General features: G+C 45.1%; 1 long non-coding RNA gene across 1 annotated transcript; it reads right to left on the bottom strand.

The window, feature by feature from the left end:
• LOC144955377 (uncharacterized) lies at nucleotides 1–25,145 on the bottom strand. Its single transcript, XR_013641633.1, has 3 exons — nucleotides 25,120–25,145; nucleotides 22,532–24,040; nucleotides 1–124 (listed from the first exon to the last, which is right to left on the bottom strand). It is a non-coding gene; the product is annotated as an uncharacterized LOC144955377 (long non-coding RNA).
• Nucleotides 25,146–26,322: the final 1,177 nt, after the last annotated feature.

The raw sequence follows: 26,322 nt of genomic DNA, 5'->3' as shown, positions 1-26,322 counted from the left end.
CACCCACTCACACACAGTCTACTATAGACTGTGTGTCACCCTTCTTACCTTCCAGTCGATCGCCATGGCTGCTGCTGCTTTGCTCAGAGCCGCTTTTCGTTTCCTCCGCGAAGTTTCAGCTCCCCTGAATTAAATTAACAACAACAACGACAACACAACAACCAATCAATCAATCAACACAACAACAACACAACAACACAACAACAACAACACAACAACAACAACACAACAACAACACAACAACCAATCAGTCAATCAACACAACAACAACACAACAACAACAACACAACAACAACAACACAACAACAACAACACAACAACAACACAACAACCAATCAGTCAATAAATCAACACAACACAACAACACAACAACAACAACACAACAACAACAACACAACAACAACACAACAACCAATCAATCAATCAACACAACAACAACACAACAACCAATCAGTCAATCAACACAACAACACAACAACAACAACAACCAATCAATCAATCAAAACAACAACAACACAACACAACAACCAATCAATCAATCAACACAACAACAACAACACAACAGATTTCGATGTAAAGCTTCTTTCGTGACTGCAGCAGGGATTCATCTTCTTGGTTCTTTCGGGAAAAGTCACGTAGAAGGGAAATAATAAAATAATAAAAATAAAACATTAAAATAATAGAAATAAAACATAATACAATTATTAAAATAAAACATAATAAAATAATAAAAATAAAACATAATACAATTATTAAAATAAAACATAATAAAATAATAAAAATAAAACATTAAAATAATCAAAATAAAACATAATAAAATAATAGAAATAAAACATAATACAATTATTAAAATAAACCATAATACAATAATACAAATAAAACATTAAAATAATAAAAATAAAACATAATGAAATAATAAAAATAAAACATTAAAATTATTAAAATAAACCATATTAAAATAATAAAAATAAAACATAATAAAATAATAAAATTAAACATAGTAAAACAATTCTCACGAATTGTTTTAGAAGAACAGGTCTGTCGGAAAGACAGCGTCTGAATGAAACACCACCATACTCACTCAGACACTCACTCAGTCAGTCACTCAATCAGTCACTCAGTCAGTCACTCAGTCACTCAGACACTCACTCAGTCAGTCACTCAATCAGTCACTCAGACACTCAGTCAGTCAGTCACTCAATCAGTCACTCAGACACTCAGTCAGTCAGTCACTCAATCAGTCACTCAGACACTCACTCAATCAGTCACTCAGACACTCAGTCAGTCAGTCACTCAATCAGTCACTCAGACACTCACTCAGTCAGTCACTCAGACACTCACTCAGTCACTCAGTCAGTGACTCAGACACTCACTCAGTCAGTCACTCAGTCAGTCACTCAGACACTCACTCACACTCACTCAGTCAGTCACTCACCCAGTCACTCACTCAGTCACTCATTCACTCACTCAGTCACTCACCCAGTCACTCACTCAGTCACTCATTCACTCACTCAGTCACTCACCCAGTCACTCACTCAGTCACTCATTCACTCACTCAGTCACTCACCCAGTCACTCACTCAGTCACTCATTCACTCACTCAGTCACTCACCCAGTCACTCACTCAGTCACTCATTCACTCACTCAGTCACTCACCCAGTCACTCACTCAGTCACTCATTCACTCACTCAGTCACTCACCCAGTCACTCACTCACTCAGTCACTCATTCACTCACTCAGTCACTCACCCAGTCACTCACTCAGTCACTCATTCACTCACTCAGTCACTCACCCAGTCACTCACTCAGTCACTCATTCACTCACTCAGTCACTCACCCAGTCACTCACTCAGTCACTCATTCACTCACTCAGTCACTCACCCAGTCACTCACTCAGTCACTCATTCACTCACTCAGTCACTCAGTCATTCAGACGCTGTCTTTCCGACAGACCTGTTCTTCGCCTGAGGACGGCTGCTTGCGTTGTGGCCGAAACGTCGTGAGAATTGTATTTTATTATGTTTTATTTTTATTATTTAAAAATTGTATTTTATAATTTTCATTTTTATTATTTAAATTTTTTATTTTATTATGTTTTATTTTTATTATTTTAAAATAGTATTTTATTATGTTTGATTTTTATTATTTTATTATTTCCCTTCTACGTGACTTTACCGAAAGAACCAAGAAGAACAACACAACAACCGATCAATCAATCAACATTCCACCCAGCGATTTGATGAGATCGCTTAAAATTGGCCAAAGAACTTAACAAAGCGATCGAACTTTGCTCGCGGATTTACACTACAACTTCTGATGTATGTGTGTGTCTGTGTGTGTGTGTCTGTGTGTGTCTGTGTGTGTGTGTCAGTGTGTGTGTGTCTGTGTGTGTGTGTCTGTATGTGTGTCTGTGTGTGTGTGTCTGTATGTGTGTGTGTCTGTGTGGGTGTGTGTCTGTGTGTGTGTGTGGGGTCTCTGTGTGTGTGTGTCTGTGTGTGTGTCTGTGTGTCTGTATGGGTGTGTGTCTGTGTGGGGTCTCTGTGTGTGTGGGGTGTGTGTGTGTGGGGTCTGCGTGAGTGTGTGTAATTGTGAGTGTGTGTGTAAGTGTGTGTAACTGTGAGTGAGTGTGTGTGAGTGAGTGTGTGTGAGTGAGTGTGTGTAACTGTGAGTTAGTGTGTAACTGTAAGTGTGTAAGTGAGTGTGAGTGAGTTAGTGTGTAACTGTGAGTAAGTGTGTAAGTGTGAGTGAGTGAGTGTGTGTAAGTGTGTGTGTAAGTGAGTGTGTGTAAGTGTGAGTGAGTGTGTGTGAGTGAGTGTGTTAGTGAGTGTGTGTGAGTGAGTGTGTGTAACTGTGAGTTAGTGTGTAACTGTAAGTGTGTAAGTGAGTGTGAGTGAGTTAGTGTGTAACTGTGAGTAAGTGTGTAAGTGTGAGTGAGTGAGTGTGTGTAAGTGTGTGTGTAAGTGAGTGTGTGTAAGTGTGAGTGAGTGTGTGTGAGTGAGTGTGTGTGAGTGTGTGTGAGTGAGTGTGTGTAACTGTGAGTTAGTGTGTAACTGTAAGTGTGTAAGTGAGTGTGAGTGAGTTAGTGTGTAACTGTGAGTACGTGTGTAAGTGTGAGTGAGTGTGTGTGTGTAAGTGTGTGTGTAAGTGAGTGTGTGTAAGTGTGAGTGTGTAAGTGTGAGTGTGTAACTGTGAGTGTATTCATAACAGTCACTTTCTGGGGGTCAGTTCTCGCTATATATAAACATCTCGTCACCCTCCGTCACCCCACAAGGACAATCAGTAAATAAATAAAGTGTCACGTTGCCAGTCACCTTCCAAAATGTGTCACCACCAGCTTTAGCCGCACACATCCGAAGCGTTTGAAGAGTGGATCCACAAGATTGACGATTTGGCAAAGTTCGACGTTTCGCTGCCAATTACACCCGGCAAACTTCGTGCGAGGGTTTGCCAGGCTAGTGTAGGCGATTGTGTGAATAGATCGGCGACACTATGAGACATCTCCTTTGCCAGTGGCAAAATATAATAGTAGGTTCTTACACCCTTTCAACTGGTACAAAAACTGACACCTTTATACAAGGCATCGTGTTTGCAATAACCACAACACAAGCAGTCAAAATGCAAACAAAAAGAAACAACTCTGATGATGATGATGATATGCACTGTCCTTGAAGTTGATTGGTCCACACCCGAGACAGCTTTCCTTAAAGGCATCATGTTTGCAATAACTACAACACAAGCAGTCAAAATGCAAACAAAAAGAAACAACTCTGATAATGATTTGCACTGTCCTTAAAGTTGATTGGTCCACACCCGAGACAGCTTTTCTTAGAGCCTAGTCTCACATGGTCCTTGAAGTTGATTGGTCCACACCCGAGACAGCTTTCCTTAGAGCCTAGTCTCACATGGTCCTTGAAGTTGATTGGACCACACCCGAGACAGCTTTCCTTAGAGCCTAGTCTCACATGGTCCTTGAAGTTGATTGGTCCACACCCGAGACAGCTTTCCTTAGAGCCTAGTCTCACATGGTCCTTGAAGTTGATTGGTCCACACCCGAGACAGCTTTCCTTAGAGCCTAGTCTCACATGGTCCTTGAAGTTGATTGGTCCACACCCGAGACAGCTTTCCTTAGAGCCTAGTCTCACATGGTGTTGGACCAGATGACGCCAAAAGGCGCACAACTCAAAGGCAGCGCACTATCAGAATATTCAGAGCTCGGGGTAAAGCATTGACACTATGAGACATCTCCTTTACCAGTGGCAAAATATAGTAGTAGGGTTTTACACCCTTTCAACTGGTACAAAAACTGACACCTTTATACAAGGCATCGTGATAATTGGTTTTTTACCCTTCTATCTGGCAACAAAACTGACACCTTTTCACAAGGAGTCATGTTTGCATAGACCATAATACCTGCAGTCAGAATGCAAACAAAAAACATAACTCTGATAATGTATGCACTGTCCTTGAAGTTGATTGGTCCACACCTGAGACAGCTTTCCTTAAAGGCATCGTGTTTGCAATAACCACAACACAAGCAGTCAAAATGCAAACAAAAAGAAACAACTCTGATGATGATGATGATATGCACTGTCCTTGAAGTTGATTGGTCCACACCCGAGACAGCTTTCCTTATAGCCCAGTCTCACATGGTGTTGGATCAGATGACGCCAAAAGGCGCACAACTCAAAGACAGCGCACTATCAGAGTATTCAGAGCTCGGGGTAAAGCATTGACACTATGAGACATCTCCTTTACCAGTGGCAAAATATAGTAGTAGGGTTTTACCCTTTCAACTGGTACAAAACTGACACCTTTATACAAGGCATCGTGTTTGCAATAACCACAACACAAGCAGTCAAAATGCAAACAAAAATAAACAACTCTGATAATGATTTGCACTGTCCTTAAAGTTGATTGGTCCACACCCGAGACAGCTTTTCTTAGAGCCTAGTCTCCATTGGAGTTGGACCAGAAGACACCAGTTGAAAGGGTAAAAACCTATCACTATATTTTGCCACTGGTAAAGGAGATGTCTCATAGTGTAAATGCTTTACCCTGAGCTCTCATACTCTGATGGTGCATTGTCTTTGAGTTGTGCGCCTTTTGGCGTCATCTGGTCCAACACCATGTGAGACTAGGCTCTAAGGAAAGCTGTCTCGGGTGTGGACCAATCAACTTCAAGGACCATGTGAGACTAGGCTCTAAGGAAAGCTGTCTCGGGTGTGGACCAATCAACTTCAAGGACCATGTGAGACTAGGCTCTAAGGAAAGCTGTCTCGGGTGTGGACCAATCAACTTCAGGGACCATGTGAGACTAGGCTCTAAGGAAAGCTGTCTCGGGTGTGGACCAATCAACTTCAAGGACCATGTGAGACTAGGCTCTAAGGAAAGCTGTCTCGGGTGTGGACCAATCAACTTCAAGGACCATGTGAGACTAGGCTCTAAGGAAAGCTGTCTCGGGTGTGGACCAATCAACTTCAAGGACCATGTGAGACTAGGCTCTAAGGAAAGCTGTCTCGGGTGTGGACCAATCAACTTCAAGGACCATGTGAGACTAGGCTCTAAGGAAAGCTGTCTCGGGTGTGGACCAATCAACTTCAAGGACCATGTGAGACTAGGCTCTAAGGAAAGCTGTCTCGGGTGTGGACCAATCAACTTCAAGGACCATGTGAGACTAGGCTCTAAGGAAAGCTGTCTCGGGTGTGGACCAATAAACTTCAAGGACCATGTGAGACTAGGCTCTAAGGAAAGCTGTCTCGGGTGTGGACCAATCAACTTCAAGGACCATGTGAGACTAGGCTCTAAGGAAAGCTGTCTCGGGTGTGGACCAATCAACTTCAAGGACCATGTGAGACTAGGCTCTAAGGAAAGCTGTCTCGGGTGTGGACCAATCAACTTCAAGGACCATGTGAGACTAGGCTCTAAGGAAAGCTGTCTCGGGTGTGGACCAATCAACTTCAAGGACCATGTGAGACTAGGCTCTAAGGAAAGCTGTCTCGGGTGTGGACCAATCAACTTCAAGGACCATGTGAGACTAGGCTCTAAGGAAAGCTGTCTCGGGTGTGGACCAATCAACTTCAAGGACCATGTGAGACTAGGCTCTAAGGAAAGCTGTCTCGGGTGTGGACCAATCAACTTCAAGGACCATGTGAGACTAGGCTCTAAGGAAAGCTGTCTCGGGTGTGGACCAATCAACTTCAAGGACCATGTGAGACTAGGCTCTAAGGAAAGCTGTCTCGGGTGTGGACCAATCAACTTCAAGGACCATGTGAGACTAGGCTCTAAGGAAAGCTGTCTCGGGTGTGGACCAATCAACTTCAAGGACCATGTGAGACTAGGCTCTAAGGAAAGCTGTCTCGGGTGTGGACCAATCAACTTCAAGGACCATGTGAGACTAGGCTCTAAGGAAAGCTGTCTCGGGTGTGGACCAATCAACTTCAAGGACCATGTGAGACTAGGCTCTAAGGAAAGCTGTCTCGGGTGTGGACCAATCAACTTCAAGGACCATGTGAGACTAGGCTCTAAGGAAAGCTGTCTCGGGTGTGGACCAATCAACTTCAAGGACCATGTGAGACTAGGCTCTAAGGAAAGCTGTCTCGGGTGTGGACCAATCAACTTCAAGGACCATGTGAGACTAGGCTCTAAGGAAAGCTGTCTCTGGTGTGGACCAATCAACTTCAAGGACCATGTGAGACTGGGCTCTAAGGAAAGCTGTCTCTGGTGTGGACCAATCAACTTCAAGGACCATGTGAGACTAGGCTCTAAGGAAAGCTGTCTCTGGTGTGGACCAATCAACTTCAAGGACAGTGCATATCATTACCATCATCAGAGTTGTGTGTTTTGTTTGCATTACGACCGCAGGTATTGTGGTCTATGCAAACATGACTCCTTGTAAAAAAAGGTGTCAGTTTTGTTGCCAGATAGAAGGGTAAAAAAACAATTATCATATTTTTTACTGGCAAATGAGGTTCCAATGGTGTAAACTAATTTCCTGCCTAACATATGAAAATAAATTCTCTAGCACGAGGTTTTTGATTTAAAGCTTTCGTGACTGCACGGATTCGCCTTCCTGTTTCTTATATAGAAAGGAAACAATAAAAGAATAAAAGCAATAAAAATCTAAAATAATAAAATGATGAAAAATATGAAACAAAATAAGAAAAAAATAAAAATTAATAAAAATCATAAAACAATAAAATTCTCACGACGTGTCGACTGCAACACAAGCAATCGTCGTCACACCTGATGCCGAGTGCTTCTTTTACATTTTTATTAGTTCATTATTTCCCTTCTACGTGACTTTACCGAAAGAACCAAGCATACGTGGGATTGACTTTGTATTTATTTGATAACAACAATGCCTAATGGTGTATTGTATTTAACTTTTTCTTTAACCATTTTTTGTTTCATTGTATGTAACGGCAGAGAACACATTTCCTCTGCGGAGGGAGCTGGTAGGAACACGTTGGGTTGTTCGGTCAATGGCCTGCAAGCTCAACAATGGCCAGGGCAACGTGGTGTATTCAGCAGAGGTGGGACAAAGTCATTGTTATGCAAGTCCAAGTCGAGTCGCAAGTCATCAAAAATTCATGACTCGAGTCTGACTCGAGTCCAAGTCACATGACTCGAGTCCACATCTCATAGGTGGGACAAAGTCATTGTTATGCAAGTCCAAGTCGAGTCGCAAGTCATCAAATTCATGACTCGAGTCTGACTCGAGTCCAAGTCACATGACTCGAGTCCACACCTCATAGGTGGGACAAAGTCATTGTTATGCAAGTCCAAGTCGAGTCGCAAGTCATCAAAAATTCATGACTCGAGTCTGACTCGAGTCCAAGTCACATGACTCGAGTCCACATCTCATAGGTGGGACAAAGTCATTGTTATGCAAGTCCAAGTCGAGTCGCAAGTCATCAAATTCATGACTCGAGTCTGACTCGAGTCCAAGTCACATGACTCGAGTCCACATCTCATAGGTGGGACAAAGTCATTGTTATGCAAGTCCAAGTCGAGTCGCAAGTCATCAAATTCATGACTCGAGTCTGACTCGAGTCCAAGTCACATGACTCGAGTCCACATCTCAGAGGTGGGACAAAGTCATTGTTATGCAAGTCCAAGTCGAGTCGCAAGTCATCAAAAATTCATGACTCGAGTCTGACTCGAGTCCAAGTCACATGACTCGAGTCCACATCTCATAGGCGGGACAAAGTCATTGTTATGCAAGTCCAAGTCGAGTCGCAAGTCATCAAATTCATGACTCGAGTCTGACTCGAGTCCAAGTCACATGACTCGAGTCCACATCTCAGAGGTGGGACAAAGTCATTGTTATGCAAGTCCAAGTCGAGTCGCAAGTCATCAAATTCATGACTCGAGTCTGACTCGAGTCCAAGTCACATGACTCGAGTCCACACCTCTGATATTCAGCAAATATGCCCGACTGTGAGGGCGGGCACAAGCCGGCGTGAGTAGGTGAAACGTTGAGTTTTATAAGGGCACCTTGTTAGAAAGGTGTCCGTTTTGTTGTCAGATAAAAGGGTAAAAAAAACAATTATCATATTTTTTATTGGCAAGTGAGGTTCCAATGATCATCATCATCATCAATAACCAGCTGACATCATCACACGCCTCGCCAATTAATATAAAGCAGTCCCTGCCCATCACGTTAGGGGCGAGTTAATGAAACATTTGACCAAAATATAACGGCCGAATTTGACGAATTATTAAAAATAAATAGAAATAACTTAATTTAGTTTTTTCTATTTTTTATTTTCTTTTAATAAAAAAAATAAAAGAAACTTAATTTAGTTTTTTCTATTTTTTATTTTCTTTTTATAAAAAAAATAAAAATAACTTAATTTAGTTTTTCTATTTTTAATTTCTTTATTTTAATTTTAAAAAATAAATAGAAACAACTTAATTTAGTTTTTTCTATTTTTTTATTTTTATTTAAAAAAAATAAATAGAAATAACTTAATTAAGTTTTTTTCTATTTTTTATTTCTTTATTTTTATTTTAAAAAATAAATAAAAATAACTTAATTTAGTTTTTTCCATTTTTTATTTCTTTATTTTGATTTAAAAAAATAAATAGAAATAACTTAATTAAGTTTTTTTCATTTTTTTATTTCTTTATTTTTATAAAAAAAAATAACTTAATTTAGTTATTTCTACTTTTTATTTCTTTATTTTTATTTTAAAAAATAAATAGAAATAACTTAATTTAGTTTTTTCCATTTTTTATTTTCTTTTTATAAAAAAAAAAACAACTTAATTTATTTTTTCCTATTTTTTCCATTCTTAATTTTTTTTTGCCACTAAATTAAGTTATTCGTATCCTTTTTATTTATTTCTTTCACTTCTTCACCTACCTGACTTCACCGACGGTGACCCCACACAACGCGAGGCGATTTGCGTTCCGGCAAAGATCCGCCGATAACGACCAAAGAGATTTGGTCGTTAAAAAATAAAAGAAACTTAATTTAGTTTTTTCTATTTTTTATTTTCTTTTTATAAAAAAAATAAAAATAACTTAATTTAGTTTTTTCTATTTTTTATTTTCTTTTTATAAAAAAAATAAAAATAACTTAATTTAGTTTTTTCTATTTTTTATTTTCTTTTTATAAAAAAAAGAAAAGAAACTTAATTTAGTTTTTTCTATTTTTTATTTTCTTTTTATAAAAAAAATAAAAATAACTTAATTTAGTTTTTCTATTTTTTATTTCTTTATTTTGATTTAAAAAAATAAATAGAAATAGCTTAATTTAGTTATTTCTACTTTTTTATTTTCTTTTTATAAATAAATAGAAATAACTTAATTAAGTTTTTTTCTATTTTTTATTTCTTTATTTTTATTTTAAAAAAAAATAAAAATAACTTAATTTAGTTTTTTCTATTTTTTATTTCTTTATTTTTATTTTAAAAAAAAACTTAATTTAGTTATTTCTATTTTTTATTTCTTTAATTTTATTTTAAAAAATAAATAGAAATAACTTAATTTAGTTTTTTCTATTTTTTATTTTCTTTTTATAAAAAAAAAAAACAACTTAATTTATTTTTTTCTATTTTTTATTTTCTTTTTATAAATAAATAGAAATAACTTAATTTAGTTTTTTCCATTTTTTATTTTCTTTTTATAAAAAAAAAAACAACTTAATTTAGTTTTTCCTATTTTTTCCATTCTTAATTTTTTTTTGCCACTAAATTAAGTTATTCGTATCCTTTTTATTTATTTCTTTCACTTCTTCACCTACCTGACTTCACCGACGGTGACCCCACACAACGCGAGGCGATTTGCGTTCCGGCAAAGATCCGCCGATAACGACCAAAGAGATTTGGTCGTTAAAAAATAAAAGAAACTTAATTTAGTTTTTTCTATTTTTTATTTTCTTTTTATAAAAAAAATAAAAGAAACTTAATTTAGTTTTTCTATTTTTTATTTTCTTTTTATAAAAAAAAATAAAAGAAACTTAATTTAGTTTTTTCTATTTTTTATTTTCTTTTTATAAAAAAAATAAAAATAACTTAATTTAGTTTTTCTATTTTTTATTTTCTTTTTATAAAAAAAATAAAAATAACTTAATTTAGTTTTTCTATTTTTTATTTCTTTATTTTGATTTAAAAAAATAAATAGAAATAACTTAATTTAGTTATTTCTACTTTTTTATTTTCTTTTTATAAAAAAAATAAAAATAACTTAATTTAGTTTTTTCTATTTTTTATTTTCTTTTTATAAAAAAAATAAAAATAACTTAATTTAGTTTTTTCTATTTTTTATTTTCTTTTTATAAAAAAAAGAAAAGAAACTTAATTTAGTTTTTTCTATTTTTTATTTTCTTTTTATAAAAAAAATAAAAATAACTTAATTTAGTTTTTCTATTTTTTATTTCTTTATTTTGATTTAAAAAAATAAATAGAAATAGCTTAATTTAGTTATTTCTACTTTTTTATTTTCTTTTTATAAATAAATAGAAATAACTTAATTAAGTTTTTTTCTATTTTTTATTTCTTTATTTTTATTTTAAAAAAAAATAAAAATAACTTAATTTAGTTTTTTCTATTTTTTATTTCTTTATTTTTATTTTAAAAAAAAACTTAATTTAGTTATTTCTATTTTTTATTTCTTTAATTTTATTTTAAAAAATAAATAGAAATAACTTAATTTAGTTTTTTCTATTTTTTATTTTCTTTTTATAAAAAAAAAAAACAACTTAATTTATTTTTTTCTATTTTTTATTTTCTTTTTATAAATAAATAGAAATAACTTAATTTAGTTTTTTCCATTTTTTATTTTCTTTTTATAAAAAAAAAAACAACTTAATTTAGTTTTTCCTATTTTTTCCATTCTTAATTTTTTTTTGCCACTAAATTAAGTTATTCGTATCCTTTTTATTTATTTCTTTCACTTCTTCACCTACCTGACTTCACCGACGGTGACCCCACACAACGCGAGGCGATTTGCGTTCCGGCAAAGATCCGCCGATAACGACCAAAGAGATTTGGTCGTTAAAAAAGAAAAGAAACTTAATTTAGTTTTTTCTATTTTTTATTTTCTTTTTATAAAAAAAATAAAAATAACTTAATTTAGTTTTTCTATTTTTTATTTTCTTTTTATAAAAAAAAATAAAAGAAACTTAATTTAGTTTTTTCTATTTTTTATTTTCTTTTTATAAAAAAAATAAAAATAACTTAATTTAGTTTTTTCTATTTTTTATTTTCTTTTTATAAAAAAAATAAAAGAAACTTAATTTAGTTTTTTCTATTTTTTATTTTCTTTTTATAAAAAAAATAAAAGAAACTTAATTTAGTTTTTCTATTTTTTATTTTCTTTTTATAAAAAAAATAAAAGAAACTTAATTTAGTTTTTTCTATTTTTTATTTTCTTTTTATAAAAAAAATAAAAATAACTTAATTTAGTTTTTCTATTTTTAATTTCTTTATTTTAATTTAAAAAGAGATTTGGTCGTTATTGGTACGGACGAGTTGGCAGGGGTGGGGGGACGTTGTTGTTCCTGCCAAGGGCTATTCGGATATTTATATGACATGATTCGCGGGCCATACTAAAATTAAATTGAAATAGAAATAACTAAATGAAGTTTTTTCAATTTTTTGTTAAATAAAAAAAAAACTAAATAAAGTTAGTTCAAATTTTTTTAAAATAAAAATAAAGAATAAAAAAATTGAAATAACTAAATCAAGTTGTTTATATATATTTTTTAAAAAATAAAAATAAAGAATACAAAAATAGAAATAACTAAATCAAATTATTTATATATATATTTTAAAAAATAAAAATAAAGAATAAAATAATAGAAACTTAATTAAATTATTTAGATTTTTTTAATGTTCTTTATTTTTATTTTTTAAAAAATATATAAATAACTTAATTTAGTTTTTTCTATTTTTCTATTCTTAATTTTTGTTTTAATTAAATTTTGTCACCAACGTGACTTTACTGAAACATGCAATGGGGGAAAACATTGTTCAGCTCATGATTATTAATGAGGGGGGTGGGGGGTTGCCCCATGTGGAGTGACGTCACCCGTGGGGGGTGTGTGTGTAGGGTGTGTCTCTGTGTGTGTGTCTGTGTGTGTCTCTGTGTGTGTGTGGGGTGTGTGTGTCTCTGTGTGTGTGTCTGTGTGTGTCTCTGTATGTGTCTCTGTGTGTGTGTGGGGTGTGTGTGTAGGGTGTGTCTCTGTGTGTGTGTCTGTGTGTGTCTGTGTGTGTGTCTCTGTGTGTGTCTCTGTGTGTGTGTGGGGTGTGTGTGTAGGGTGTGTCTCTGTGTGTGTGTCTGTGTGTGTCTCTGTGTGTGTTGTGGGGTGTGTGTGTAGGGTGTGTCTCTGTGTGTGTGTCTGTGTGTGTCTCTGTGTGTGTCTCTGTGTGTGTGTGGGGTGTGTGTGTCTCTGTGTGTCTCTGTGTGTGTGTCTGTGTGTGTCTCTGTGTGTGTCTCTGTGTGTGTGTGGGGTGTGTGTGTCTCTGTGTGTCTCTGTGTGTGTCTCTGTGTGTGTGTCTGTGTGTGTGTCTGTGTGTGTCTCTGTGTGTGTCTCTGTGTGTGTGTGGGGTGTGTGTGTCTCTGTGTGTGTCTCTGTGTGTGTGTGGGGTGTGTGTGTCTGTGTGTGTGTCTGTATGTGTGTGTAGGGTGTGTCTGTGTGTGTGTCGGGTGTGTGAGTCTCTGTGTGTGTGTGTGGGGTGTGTGTCTGCGTGTGTGTCTGTTCTGTGTGTGTCTGTGTATGTCTGTGTGTGTGTCGGGTGTGTGTCTGTGTGTGTGTCTGTGTGTGTGTGTCTGTGTGTGTAGGGTGTGTCTGTGTGTATGTGTGTCTGTGTGTGTGGGGGGTGTGTGTCTGTGTGTGTGGGGTGTGTGTGTGTGTGTCTGTGTGTGTCTCTGTGTGTGTGGGGGGGGTGTGTGGGGTGTGTGTGTCTGTGTGTGTGTGTGGGGGTGTGTGTGTGTCTGTGTGTGTCTCTGTGGTGTGTGGGGTGTGTGTGTGTGTAGGGTGTGTGTGTCTGTGTGTAGGGTGTGTGTGTGTCTGTGTGTGTGTAGGGTGTGTGTGTGGGGTGTGTGTGTGTCTGTGTGTGTGTGTGTGTGTGGGGTGTGTGTGTGGGGTGTGTGTGTCTGTGTGTGTAGGGTGTGTCTGTGTGTGTGTGTGGGGTGTGTGTGTCTGTGTGTAGGGTGTGTCTGTGTGTGTGTGTCTCTCTCTGTGTGTGTCTCTCTCTGTGTGTGTGTCTGTGTGTGTGTCTGTGTGTGTGTGGGGTGTTGTGTGTGTTGTGTGTGTGTAGGGTGCGTCTGTGTGTGTGCGTCTCTCTGTGTGTGTGTAGGGTGTGTCTGTGTGTGTGCGTCTCTCTGTGTGTGTGTGGGGTGTGACTGTGTGTGTGTGGGGGGTGTGTGTATCTGTGTGTGTGTATCTCTGTGTGTGTGTGTGGGGTGTGTGTGTCTGTGTGTGTAGGGTGTGTGTAGGGTGTGTCTGTGTGTGTGGGGTGTGTGTGTCTGTGTGTAGGGTGTGTCTGTGTGTGTCTCTCTCTGTGTGTGTCTAGTGTGTGTGTCTGTGTGTGGGGTGTGTGTGTGTGTTGTGTGTGTGTAGGGTGTTGTCTGTGTGTGCGTCTCTGTGTGTGTGTGTAGGGTGTCTGTGTCTGTGTGTGTCTGTGTGTGGTGTGTGTGTCTGTGTGTAGGATGTGTCTGTGTGTGTGTAGGGTGTGTGTGTCTGTGTGTGTGTGTAGGGTGTGTGTGTCTGTGTGTGGGGTGTGTGTGTGTGGGGTGTGTGTGTCTGTGTGTGGGGTGTGTGTGTATGTGAGGTGTGTGGTCTGTGGGGTGTGGGGTGTGTGTGTGTGTGGTGAGTGTGTCTGTGTGTGTAGGGTGTGTCTGTGTGTGTAGGGTGTGTCTGTGTGTGTAGTGTGTGAGTGTGTCTGTGTGTGTGTGGGGGGGTGTGTCTGTGTGTGTGTCTGTGTGTGTGTGTCTCTGTGTGTGACTGTGTGTGTGTCTGTGTGTGTGTCTGTGTGTGTGTCTGTGTGTGTGTGTGGGGTGTGTGTGGGGTGTGTCTGTGTGTGTGTCTGGGTGTCTGTGTGTGGTGTGTATGTGTGTCAGTGTGTGTGTGTGTGTGGGGGGGGTGTGTGTGGGGGTGTGTGTGGGGTGTGTCTGTGTGTGGGGTATGTGTGTCTGTGTGTGTTGTCTGTGTGTGTGGAGTGTGTGTGTGGGTGTGTGTGGGGTGTGTGTGTGTGGGGTGTGTGTGTGTCTGTGTGTGTGTGGGGGTTCTGTTGTGTGTGTCTGTGTGTGTGTCTGTGTGTGTGTGGGAGTGTGTGTGGGGTGTGTGTTCTGTGTGTGTGTCTGGGTGTCTGTGTGTGTGTGTGTGTGGTGTGTATGTGTGTCAGTGTTGTGTGTGTGGGGTGTGTGTGGGGTGTGTGTGGGGTGTGTGTGGGGTGTGTGTGTGGGGTATGTGTGTCTGTGTGTGTGTGTCTGTGTGTGTGTCTGTGTGTGTGTGTGTGGAGTGTGTGTGGGGTGTGTGTGGGGTGTGTGTGTGTGGGGGTGTGTGTGTTGTGGGGTGTGTGTGGGGTGTGTGTGTGGGGTATGTGTGTCTGTGTGTGTGTCTGTGTGTGTGGAGTGTGTGTGGGGTGTGTGTGGGGTGTGTGTGTGTGGGGTGTGTGTGTGTGGGGTGTGTGTGTGTCTGTGTGGTGTGTGGGGGGGTCTGTGTATAGGTGCTGCTACTCGCTGCTACTAACAGCACTTGCCTCTACATCCTGCCAGAGGCTACACGGGGGATCTTTGTCTGTGTGTAGGTGGTGGTGGTAGTTGGTGGTGGTGGTTGGTGTGGTGGTAGTGGTTGGTGGTTGGTTGGTGGTGGTGGTTAGTGGTGTTAGTTGATGGTGGTTGGTGGTGGTGGTAGTTGGTGGTGGTGGTTGGTGGTGGTGGTTGGTGGTGGTGGTTGGGTGGTGGTGGTGGTAGTGGTGGTGGTGGTGGTTGGTGGTGGTGGTTGGTGGTGGTGGTAGTTGGTGGTGGTTGGTGGTGGTGGTGGTCGTTGGTGGTGGTAGTTGGTGGTGGTTTGGTGGTGGTGGTTGGTGGTTGGTGGTGGTAGTTGGTGGTGGTAGTTGGTGGTGGTGGTTGGTGGTGGTGGTGGTCGTTGGTGGTAGTGGTTGGTGGTGGTGGTGGTTGGTGGTGGTGGTGGTAGTTGGTGGTGGTAGTTGGTGGTGGTGGTTGGTGGTTGGTGGTGGTGGTTGGTGGTAGTGGTTGGTGGTGGTGGTTGGTGGTGGTGGTGGTCGTTGGTGGTGGTAGTTGGTGGTGGTTGGTGGTGGTGGTTGGTGGTTGGTGGTGGTGGTTGGTTGGTGGTGGTGGTTGGTGGTGGTTGGTGGTGGTGGTTGGTGGTTGGTGGTGGTAGTTGGTGGTGGTAGTTGGTGGTGGTTGGTGGTAGTTGGTGGTGGTTGGTGGTGTGGTGGTGGGTGGTAGTGTGGTGGTGGTAGTTGGTGGTGGTTGGTGGTGGTGGTTGGTAGTTGGTGGTGGTAGTTGGTGGTGGTAGTTGGTGGTGGTAGTTGGTGGTGGTAGTTGTTGGTGGTGGTAGTTGGTGGTGGGTGGTAGTTGGTGGTGGTAGTTGGTGGTGGTAGTTGGTGGTGGTAGTTGGTGGTGGTGGTTGTTGGTGGTGGTGGTTGTTGGTGGTGGTAGTGGTGGTGGGTAGTTGGTGGTGGTGAGTTGGTGGTTGGTGGTGGTAGTTGGTGGTGGTAGTTGGTGGTGGTGGTTGTGGTGGTAGTTGGTGGTGGTAGTTGGTGGTGGTGGTAGTTGGTGGTGGTAGTTGGTGGTGGTGGTAGTTGTTGGTGGTTGTTGGTGGTGGTAGTTGGTGGTGGTGGTTGTTGGTGGTGGTAGTTGGTGGTGGTAGTTGGTGGTGGTAGTTGGTGGTGGTAGTTGGTGGTGGTTGTTGGTGGTGGTAGTTGGTGGTAGTAGTTGGTGGTTGGTGGTGGTAGTTGGTGGTGGTAGTTGGTGGTGGTAGTTGGTGGTAGGTGGTAGTTGTTGGTGGTTGTTGGTGGTGGTAGTTGGTGGTTGGTTGGTGGTAGTTGGTTGGTGGTAGTTGTTGGTGGTGGTTGTTGGTAGGTGGTAGTTGGTGGTGGTAGTTGGTGGTTGGTGGTGGTAGTTGGTGGTGGTAGTTGGTGGTGGTAGTTGGTGGTCGGTGGTAGTTGTTGGTGGGTTGTTGGTGGTGGTAGTTGGTGGTGGTAGTTGGTGGTGGTTGTTGGTGGTGGTTGTTGGTGGTGGTAGTTGGTGGTGGTAGTTGGTGGTGGTTGTTGGTGGTGGTGGTTGTTGGTGGTGGTAGTTGGTGGTGGTAGTTGGTGGTGGTTGTTGGTGGTGGTAGTTGGTGGGTGGTGGTTGTTGGTGGTAGTTGGTGGTGGTAGTTGGTGGTGGTGGTAGTTGGTGGTGGTGGTAGTTGGTGGTGGTGGTTGTTGGTGGTGGTAGTTGGTGGTGGTGGTAGTTGGTGGTGGTGGTGGTGGTGGTGGTTGTTGGTGGTGGTAGTTGGTGGTGGTAGTGGTGGTGGTGGTTGTTGGTGGTGGTGGTTGTTGGTGTGGTTGTTGGTGGTGGTAGTTGGTGGTGGTGGTTGTTGGTGGTGGTGGTTGTTGGTGGTGGTTGTTGGTGGTGGTAGTTGGTGGTGGTGGTTGTTGGTGGTGGTTGTTGGTGGTGGTGGTTGTTGGTGGTGGTGGTTGTTGGTGGTGGTGGTTGGTGGTGGTAGTTGGTGGTGGTGGTAGTTGGTGGTGGTGGTTGGTGGTGGTGGTTGTTGGTGGTGGTGGTTGTTGGTGGTGGTTGTTGGTGGTGGTAGTTGGTGGTGGTGGTTGGTGGTGGTGGTTGTTGGTGGTGGTGGTTAGTTGGTGGTGGTAGTTGGTGGTGGTAGTTGGTGGTGGTGGTTGTTGGTGGTGGTTGTTGGTGGTGGTAGTTGGTGGTGGTGGTAGTTGGTGGTGGTGGTAGTTGGTGGTGGTGGTAGTTGGTGGTGGGTAGTTGGTGGTGGTGGTTGTTGGTGGTGGTAGTTGGTGGTGGTAGTTGGTGGTGGTGGTTGTGGTGGTGGTTGTTGGTGGTGGTAGTTGGTGGTGGTGGTAGTTGGTGGTGGTTGTTGGTGGTGGTAGTTGGTGGTGGTGGTTGTTGGTGGTAGTGGGTGGTGGTGGTTGTTGGTGGTGGTAGTTGTTGGTGGTGGTTGTTGGTGGTGGTGGTTGTTGGTGGTGGTAGTTGGTGGTGGTGGTAGTTGGTGGTGGTTGTTGGTGGTGGTAGTTGGTGGTGGTGGTTGTTGGTGGTAGTTGGTGGTGGTGGTTGTTGGTGGTGGTTGTTGGTGGTGGTAGTTGGTGGTGGTGGTAGTTGGTGGTGGTAGTTGGTGGTGGTAGTTGGTGGTGGTGGTAGTTGTTGGTGGTAGTTGGTGGTGGTGGTTGTTGGTGGTGGTAGTTGGTGGTGGTGGTTGTTGGTGGTGGTAGTTGGTGGTGGTAGTTGTTGGTGGTTGTTGGTGGTGGTGGTAGTTGGTGGTGGTAGTTGGTGGTGGTGGTTGTTGGTGGTAGTTGGTGGTGGTGGTAGTTGGTGGTGGTAGTTGTTGGTGGTGGTTGTTGGTGGTGGTTGTTGGTGGTGGTAGTTGGTGGTTGGTGGTAGTTGGTGGTGGTTGTTGGTGGTGGTAGTTGGTGGTGGTGGTTGTTGGTGGTAGTTGGTGGTGGTGGTTGTTGGTGGTGGTTGTTGGTGTGGTAGTTGGTGGTGGTGGTAGTTGGTGGTGGTAGTTGGTGGTGGTAGTTGGTGGTGGTAGTTGTTGGTGGGTAGTTGGTGGTGGTGGTGGTTGTTGGTGGTGGTAGTGGTGGTGGTGGTTGTTGGTGGTGGTAGTTGGTGGTGGTAGTTGTTGGTGGTTGTTGGTGGTGGTGGTAGTTGGTGGTGGTAGTTGGTGGTGGTGGTTGTTGGTGGTGGTAGTTGGTGGTGGTGTGGTTGTTGGTGGTAGTGGTGGTGGTGGTTGTTGGTGGTGAGTTGTTGGTGGTGGTTGTTGGTGGTGGTAGTTGGTGGTGGTGGTTGTTGTGGTGGTTGTTGGTGGTGGTAGTTGGTGGGTGGTGGTAGTTGGTGGTGGTGGTTGTTGGTGGTGGTAGTTGGTGGTGGTGGTAGTTGGTGGTGGTGGTTGTTGGTGGTGGTAGTTGGTGGTGGTGGTTGTTGGTGGTGGTAGTTGGTGGTGGTTGTTGGTGGTGGTTGGTGGTGGTGGTTGTTGGTGGTGGTAGTTGGTGGTGGTAGTTGGTGGTGGTGGTAGTTGGTGGTGGTGGTTGTTGGTGGTGGTTGTTGGTGGTGGTAGTTGGTTGGTGGTGGTTGTTGGTGGTGGTAGTTGGTGGTGGGTGGTAGTTGGTGGTGGTAGTTGGTGGTGGTTGTTGGTGGTGGTGGTAGTTGGTGGTGGTGGTTGTTGGTGGTGGTAGTTGGTGGTGGTAGTTGGTGGTGGTGGTAGTTGGTGGTGGTGGTTGTTGGTGTGTGGTAGTTGGTGGTGGTTGTTGGTGGTGGTTGTTGGTGGTGGTTGTTGGTGGTGGTAGTTGGTGGTGGTGGTTGTTGGTGGTGGTAGTTGGTGGTGGTTGTTGGTGGTGGTAGTTGGTGGTGGTGGTAGTTGGTGGTGGTGGTTGTTGGTGGTGGTTGTTGTTGGTGGTAGTTTGGTGGTGGTTGTTGGTGGGTGGTTGTTGGTGGTGGTTGTTGGTTGGTGGTAGTTTGGTGGTGGTGGTTGTGGTGGGTGGTGTAGTTGGTGGTGGTTGTTGGTGGTGGTAGTTGGTGGTGGTGGTTGTTGGTGGTGGTAGTTGGTGGTGGTTGTTGGTGGTGGTAGTTGGTGGTGGTTGTTGGTGGTGGTAGTTGGTGGTGGTGGTTGTTGGTGGTGGTTGTGGTGGTGGTAGTTGGTGGTGGTTTGGTGGTGGTAGTTGGTGGTGGTGGTTGTTGGTGGTGGTAGTTGGTGGTGGTAGTTGGTGGTGGTGGTTGTTGGTGGTGGTAGTTGGTGGTGGTTGTTGGTGGTGGTTGTTGGTGGTGGTAGTTGGTGGTGGTGGTTGTTGGTGGTGGTAGTTGGTGGTGGTGGGTGTTGGTTGGTAGTTGGTGGTGGTAGTTGGTGGTGGTGGTAGTTGGTGGTGGTAGTTGGTGGTGGTGGTAGTTGGTGGTGGTGGTTGTTGGTGGGTGGTAGTTGGTGGTGGTGGTTGTTGGTGGTGGTAGTTGGTGGTGGTGGTAGTTGGTGGTGGTGGTTGTTGGTGGTGGTAGTTGGTGGTGGTGGTAGGTTGGTGGTGGTGGTTGTTGGTGGTGGTAGTTGGTGGTGGTGGTTGTTGGTGGTGGTAGTTGTTGGTGGTAGTTGGTGGTGGTAGTTGGTGGTGGTGGTTGTTGGTGGTGGTAGTTGGTGGTGGTGGTAGTTGGTGGTGGTGGTTGTTGGTGTGTAGGTTGTGTGGTGGTGGTTGTTGGTGGTGGTTGTTGTTGGTGGTAGTGGTGGTGGTTGTTGGTGGTGGTTGTGGTGGTGGTTGTTGGTGGTGGTAGTTGGTGGTGGTGGTTGTTGGTGGTGGTAGTTGGTGGTGGTTGTTGGTGGTGGTAGTTGGTTGGTGGTGGTTGTTGGTGGTGGTAGTTGGTGGTGGTTGTTGGTGGTGGTAGTTGGTGGTGGTTGTTGGTGGTGGTAGTTGGTGGTGGTGGTTGTTGGTGGTGGTTGTTGGTGGTGGTAGTTGGTGGTGGTTGGTGGTGGTAGTTGGTGGTGGTGGTTGTTGGTGGTGGTAGTTGGTGGTGGTAGTTGGGTGGTGGTGGTTGTGGTGGTGGTAGTTGGTGGTTGGTTGTTGGTGGTGGTTGTTGGTGGGGTTGGTAGTGTGGTGGTGGTGGTTGTTGGTGGTGGTAGTTGGTGGTGGTGGTTGTTGGTGGTAGTTGGTGGTGGTAGTTGGTGGTGGTGGTAGTTGGTGGTGGTAGTTGGTGGTGGTGGTAGTTGGTGGTGGTGGTTGTTGGTGGTGGTAGTTGGTGGTGGTGGTGTTGGTGGTGGTAGTTGGTGGTGGTGGTAGTTGTTGGTGGTGGTTGTTGGTGGTGGTAGTTGGTGGTGGTGGTAGTGGGTGTTGGTGGTGTGTTGGTGGTGGTAGTTGGTGGTGGTGGTTGTTGGTGGTGGTAGTTGGTGGTGGTGGTAGTTGGTGGTGGTGGTTGTTGGTGGTGGTAGTGGTGGTGGTGGTAGTTGGTGGTGGTGGTTGTTGGTGGTGGTAGTTGGTGGTGGTGGTAGTTGGTGGTGGTAGTTGGTGGTGGTGGTTGTTGGTGGTGGTAGTTGGTGGTGGTGGTAGTTGGTGGTGGTGGTTGTTGGTGGTGGTGGTTGTTGGTGGTGGTAGTTGGTGTGGTGGTGGTTGTTGGTGGTGGTAGTTGGTGGTGGTGGTTGTTGGTGGTGGTAGTTGGTGGTGGTGGTTGTTGGTGGTGGTAGTTGGTGGTGGTGGTAGTTGGTGGTGGTAGTTGGTGGTGGTGGTTGTTGGTGGTGGTAGTTGTTGGTGGTGGTAGTTGTTGGTGGTGGTAGTTGGTGGTGGTGGTTGTTGGTGGTGGTTGGTGGTGGTGGTGGTAGTTGGTGGTGGTGGTTGTTGGTGGTGGTAGTTGGTGTGGTGGTGGTAGGTGGTGGTGGTTGTGGTGTGGTAGTGGTGGTGGTGGTTGTTGGTGGTGGTAGTTGGTGGTGGTGGTTGGTGGTGGTGGTAGTTGGTGGTGGTGGTGGTTGTTGGTGGTGGTAGTTGTTGGTGGTGGTAGTTGGTGGTGGTGGTTGTTGGTGGTGGTAGTTGGTGGTGGTGGTTGTTGGTGGTGGTAGTTGGTGGTGGTGGTAGTTGGTGGTGGTAGTTGGTGGTGGTGGTTGTTGGTGGTGGTAGTTGTTGGTGGTTGGTAGTTGTTGGTGGTGGTAGTTGGTGGTGGTGGTTGTTGGTGGGTGGTAGTTGTTGGTGGTGGTAGTTGGTGGTGGTGGTTGGTGGTGGTAGTTGGTGGTGGTAGTTGGTGGTGGTGGTTGTTGGTGGTGGTAGTTGTTGGTGGGTGGTTGTTGGTGGTAGTTGGTGATGGTAATTGGTGGGTGGTGGTGGTTGGTGTGGTAGTTTGTAGTTAGTGGTGGTTGGTGGTTGGTGGTTGTTGGTGTTGGTGGCATTAGTACCGAAACTTGTTGATGTTCACAGCTGTTGCCAGTCGTTTGTTTACATGCCTAGACTCAAATCCGAGTTCATTCCAACACAAGTACCTACCTTCAACGATCTCCACCAGCAGTATCAAGCGGAAGGTTCCGATCCCAGCGGAAGGTTCCAATCCCTGCGGAAGGTTCCAATCCCAGCGGAAGGTTCCAATCCCAGCGGAAGGTTCCAATCCCAGCGGAAGGTTCCAATCCCAGCGGAAGGTTCCAATCCCAGCGGAAGGTTCCAATCCCAGCGGAAGGTTCCGATCCCAGCGGAAGGTTCCAATCCCAGCGGAAGGTTCCGATCCCAGCGGAAGGTTCCAATCCCAGCGGAAGGTTCCAATCCCTGCGGAAGGTTCCAATCCCAGCGGAAGGTTCCGATCCCAGCGGAAGGTTCCAATCCCAGCGGAAGGTTCCAATCCCAGCGGAAGGTTCCGATCCCAGCGGAAGGTTCCAATCCCAGCGGAAGGTTCCAATCCCAGCGGAAGGTTCCAATCCCAGCGGAAGGTTCCAATCCCAGCGGAAGGTTCCGATCCCAGCGGAAGGTTCCAATCCCAGCGGAAGGTTCCGATCCCAGCGGAAGGTTCCAATCCCAGCGGAAGGTTCCGATCCCAGCGGAAGGTTCCGATCCCAGCGGAAGGTTCCAATCCCAGCGGAAGGTTCCGATCCCAGCGGAAGGTTCCAATCCCAGCGGAAGGTTCCAATCCCAGCGGAAGGTTCCGATCCCAGCGGAAGGTTCCGATCCCAGCGGAAGGTTCCGATCCCTGCGGAAGGATCCGATCCCAGCGGAAGGTTCCGATCCCAGCGGAAGGTTCCAATCCCAGCGGAAGGTTCCGATCCCAGCGGAAGGTTCCAATCCCAGCGAAAGGTTCCTGATCCCAGCGAAAGGTTCCAATCCCAGCCGGAAGGTTCCAATCCCAGCGGTGTAGCAGTTCAAAACCCACCTACAATCCCCCACAAACCTTCTTCTAAAGCTCCGATTGAGGTCCTCTGGAACCGTGAGATGGTCACCCACCCTCTGGTTCTGGTTCCTGGGTCCCAGGTGGTCTTCCTCAAGCCGCTGGTTCCACCTGGTTCGACTCTCTCCGCTGAAATCCTCCTCCTCCTCCTGCCGCTACTGCTGCTGCTGACAACTCTTCAATGCCGGGAACTTGCGTTGAGATGGTTACCAGGTTCCGTTTAAGTCCACGGATGATGCTGGGAACTCGTGTGGAGATGGAACCAGGTTCTGATGGAGTCTACGGATCAGGCCGGGAACTTGTGTGGAGATGGAATCAGGTTCCGATGAACTTGTGTTGAGATGGAACCAGGTTCTGATGGAATCTACGGATGAGGCCGGGAATTTGTGTTGAGGTAGAACCAGGTTCTGTTGAACTTGTGTTTAGATGGAACCAGGTTCTGTTGAAGTCTACGGATCAGGCCGGGAACTTGTGTGGAGATGGAATCAGGTTCTGATGAACTTGTGTTGAGATGGAACCAGGTTCTGATGGAATCTACGGATGAGGCCGGGAATTTGTGTTGAGGTAGAACCAGGTTCTGTTGAACTTGTGTTTAGATGGAACCAGGTTCTGTTGAAGTCTACGGATCAGGCCGGGAACTTGTGTTGGAGATGGAATCAGGTTCTGATGAACTTGTGTTGAGATGGAACCAGGTTCTGATGGAATCTACGGATGAGGCCGGGAATTTGTGTTGAGGTAGAACCAGGTTCTGTTGAACTTGTGTTTAGATGGAACCAGGTTCTGTTGAAGTCTACGGATCAGGCCGGGAACTTGTGTGGAGATGGAATCAGGTTCTGATGAACTTGTGTTGAGATGGAACCAGGTTCTGATGGAATCTACGGATGAGGCCGGGGAATTTGTGTTGAGGTAGAACCAGGTTCTGTTGAACTTGTGTTTAGATGGAACCAGGTTCTGTTGAAGTCCACGGATGATGCTGGAACTTGTGTTGAGATGGTTACCAGGTTCCGTTGAAGTCCACGGATGATGCTGGGAACTTGTGTTGAGATGGAACCAGGTTCTGATGAACTTGTGTTGAGATGGTTACCAGGTTCTGATGAACTTGTGTTTAGATGGTTACCAGGTTCCGTTGAAGTCCACGGATGATGCCGGAACTTGTGTTGAGATGGAACCAGGTTCTGATGAACTTGTGTTGAGATGGTTACCAGGTTCTGTTGAACTTGTGTTTAGATGGAACCAGGTTCCGTTGAAGTCCACGGATGATGCCGGAACTTGTGTTGAGATGGAACCAGGTTCCGTTGAAGTCCACGGATGATGCCGGAACTTGTGTTGAAATGGAACCAGGTTCTGTTGAACTTGTGTTTAGATGGAACCAGGTTCCGTTGAAGTCCACGGATGATGCCGGAACTTGTGTTGAGATGGAACCAGGTTCCGTTGAAGTCCACGGATGATGCCGGAACTTGTGTTGAGATGGTACCAGGTTCCGATGAACTTGTGTTGAGATGGTACCAGGTTCTGTTGAAATCCACGGATCAGTAGTACTACTACTATAGTACCACTATACTGTAGTACTTGTGGCTATAGTACCACTATACTGTAGTACTCCTTGGCTATAGTACTAATACTATACTGTAGTACTCCTGGCTATAGTACTAATACTATACTGTAGTACTTGTGGCTATAGTACTAATACTATACTGCTACACTATAGTACCACTATACTGTAGTACTCCTGGCTATAGTACTAATACTATACTATACTGCTACACTATAGTACCACTACACTGTAGTCCTCCTGGCTATAGTACTAATACTATACTACTACACTATAGTACCACTATATTGTAGTACTCCTGGCTATAGTACTAATACTATACTGTAGTACTTGTGGCTATAGTACTAATACTATAGTACTAATACTATAGTACTAATACTATAGTACTACACTATAGTACTACTATACTGTAGAACTTGTGGCTAGAGTACTACTATACTATAGTAGTCCTCCTGGCTATAGTACTAATACTATACTACTACACTATAGTACCACTATACTGTAGTACTTGTGGCTATAGTACCACTATACTGTAGTACTCCTGGCTATAGTACTAATACTATACTGTAGTCCTCCTGGCTATAGTACCACTCCTATAGTAGTCCTCCTGGCTATAGTACCACTATACTGTAGTACTCCTGGCTATAGTACTAGTACTATAGTACTCCTCCTGGCTATAGTACCACTATACTGTAGTTCTTGTGGCTATAAGTACCACTATACTGTAGTACTCCTGGCTATAGTACTAATACTATACTGTAGTCCTCCTGGCTATAGTACCACTCCTATAGTAGTCCTCCTGGCTATAGTACCACTATACTGTAGTACTCCTGGCTATAGTACTAGTACTATAGTACTCCTCCTGGCTATAGTACCACTATACTGTAGGTCTTGTGGCTATAGTACCACTATACTGTAGTCCTCCTGGCTATAGTACTAGTACTATACTGTAGTCCTCCTGGCTATAGTACCACTCCTATAGTCGTCGTGGTGTGTGCAGCGGCAGCGGCAGCAGCGGCGAGGGGGCTGCGATCATCACCTGAACTGCCGCCTCGCTCCTCGCTGTGCCGAGCGGAGTGGGGGGAGGGGCGGGGTGGGGGGAGAGGTGGGGGGAGGGTGGGGGGAGGGTGGGGGGGAGGGTGGGGGGAGGGTGGGGGGAGGGGTGGGGGGAGGGTGGGGGGAGGGGTGGGGGGAGGGTGGGGGGAAGTGGGGCGGGAGAGGTGGGTGGGGTGGGAAGGGTTAGAGAGATGGGAGGGGTGGGAGTGGGGGGGAGGGGTGGGGGTGGGGGGGTGGGGTGGGGAGAGAGGTGGGGTGGGGGGAGGGGTGGGGAGAGGGTTGGGGGGAAGTGGGGCGGGAGAGGTGGGTGGGGTGGGAAGGGTTAGAGAGGTGGGAGGGGTGGGAGTGGGGGGAGGGGGTAGGGTGGGGGGGTGGGGTGGGGGGAGGGTGGGGGGAGGGGCGGGGTGGGGGAGGGGTGGGGGGAGGGTGGGGGGAGGGTGGAGAGAGAGAGGGGGGGAAGTGGGGCGGGAGAGGTGGGTGGGGTGGGAAGGGTTAGAGAGATGGGAGGGGTGGGAGTGGGGGGAGGGGTGGGGGGTGGGGTGGGTGGGGGGTGGGGTGAGGGTGGGGGGAGGGGTGGGGTGGGGGGTGGGGTGGGGGGAGGGTGGGGGGAGGGGCGGGGTGGGGTGGGGGGAGGGAGAGGGGAGGGTGAAGGGGAGGAGTCGGAAGGGTTTGAGAGGTGGGGGGGGTGGAGGGAGGAAGAGGTGGGAGGAGTGGGGTGGGGTGGGGGGAGGGGCGGGGTGGGGTGGGGGGAGGGGTGGGGGGAGGGTGGGGGGAGGGGTGGGGGGAGGGTGGGGGGAGGGTAGGGGGAGGGGTGGGGGGGGGGAGGGTGGGGGGGAGAGGTGGGGTGGAGGGTGGAGAGAGAGAGGGGGGAGGTGGGGCGGGAGAGGTGGGTGGGGTGGGAAGGGTGAGAGAGGTGGGAGGGGTGGGGAGTGGGGGGAGGGGTGGGGAGGGTGTTAGAGAGGTGGTGGGGGCTAGAGAGGTGGGAGGGGCTAGAGAGGTGGGAGGGGCTAGAGAGGTGGGAGGGGCTAGAGAGGTGGGAGGGGCTAGAGAGGTGGGAGGGGTGGGAGTGGGGGGAGGGGTGGGAGGGGTTAGAGAGGTGGTGGGGGCTAGAGAGGTGGGAGGGGCTAGAGAGGTGGGAGGGGCTAGAGAGGTGGGAGGGGCTAGAGAGGTGGGAGGGGTGGGAGTG

The sequence above is a fragment of the Lampetra fluviatilis genome, unplaced genomic scaffold (genome assembly GCF_964198595.1).
Source record: "Lampetra fluviatilis unplaced genomic scaffold, kcLamFluv1.1 SCAFFOLD_453, whole genome shotgun sequence".
NCBI lineage: Eukaryota > Metazoa > Chordata > Hyperoartia > Petromyzontiformes > Petromyzontidae > Lampetra > Lampetra fluviatilis.
Note: the sequence above shows the minus strand (reverse complement) of the source record. Positions and strands in the feature narration are given on the sequence as shown.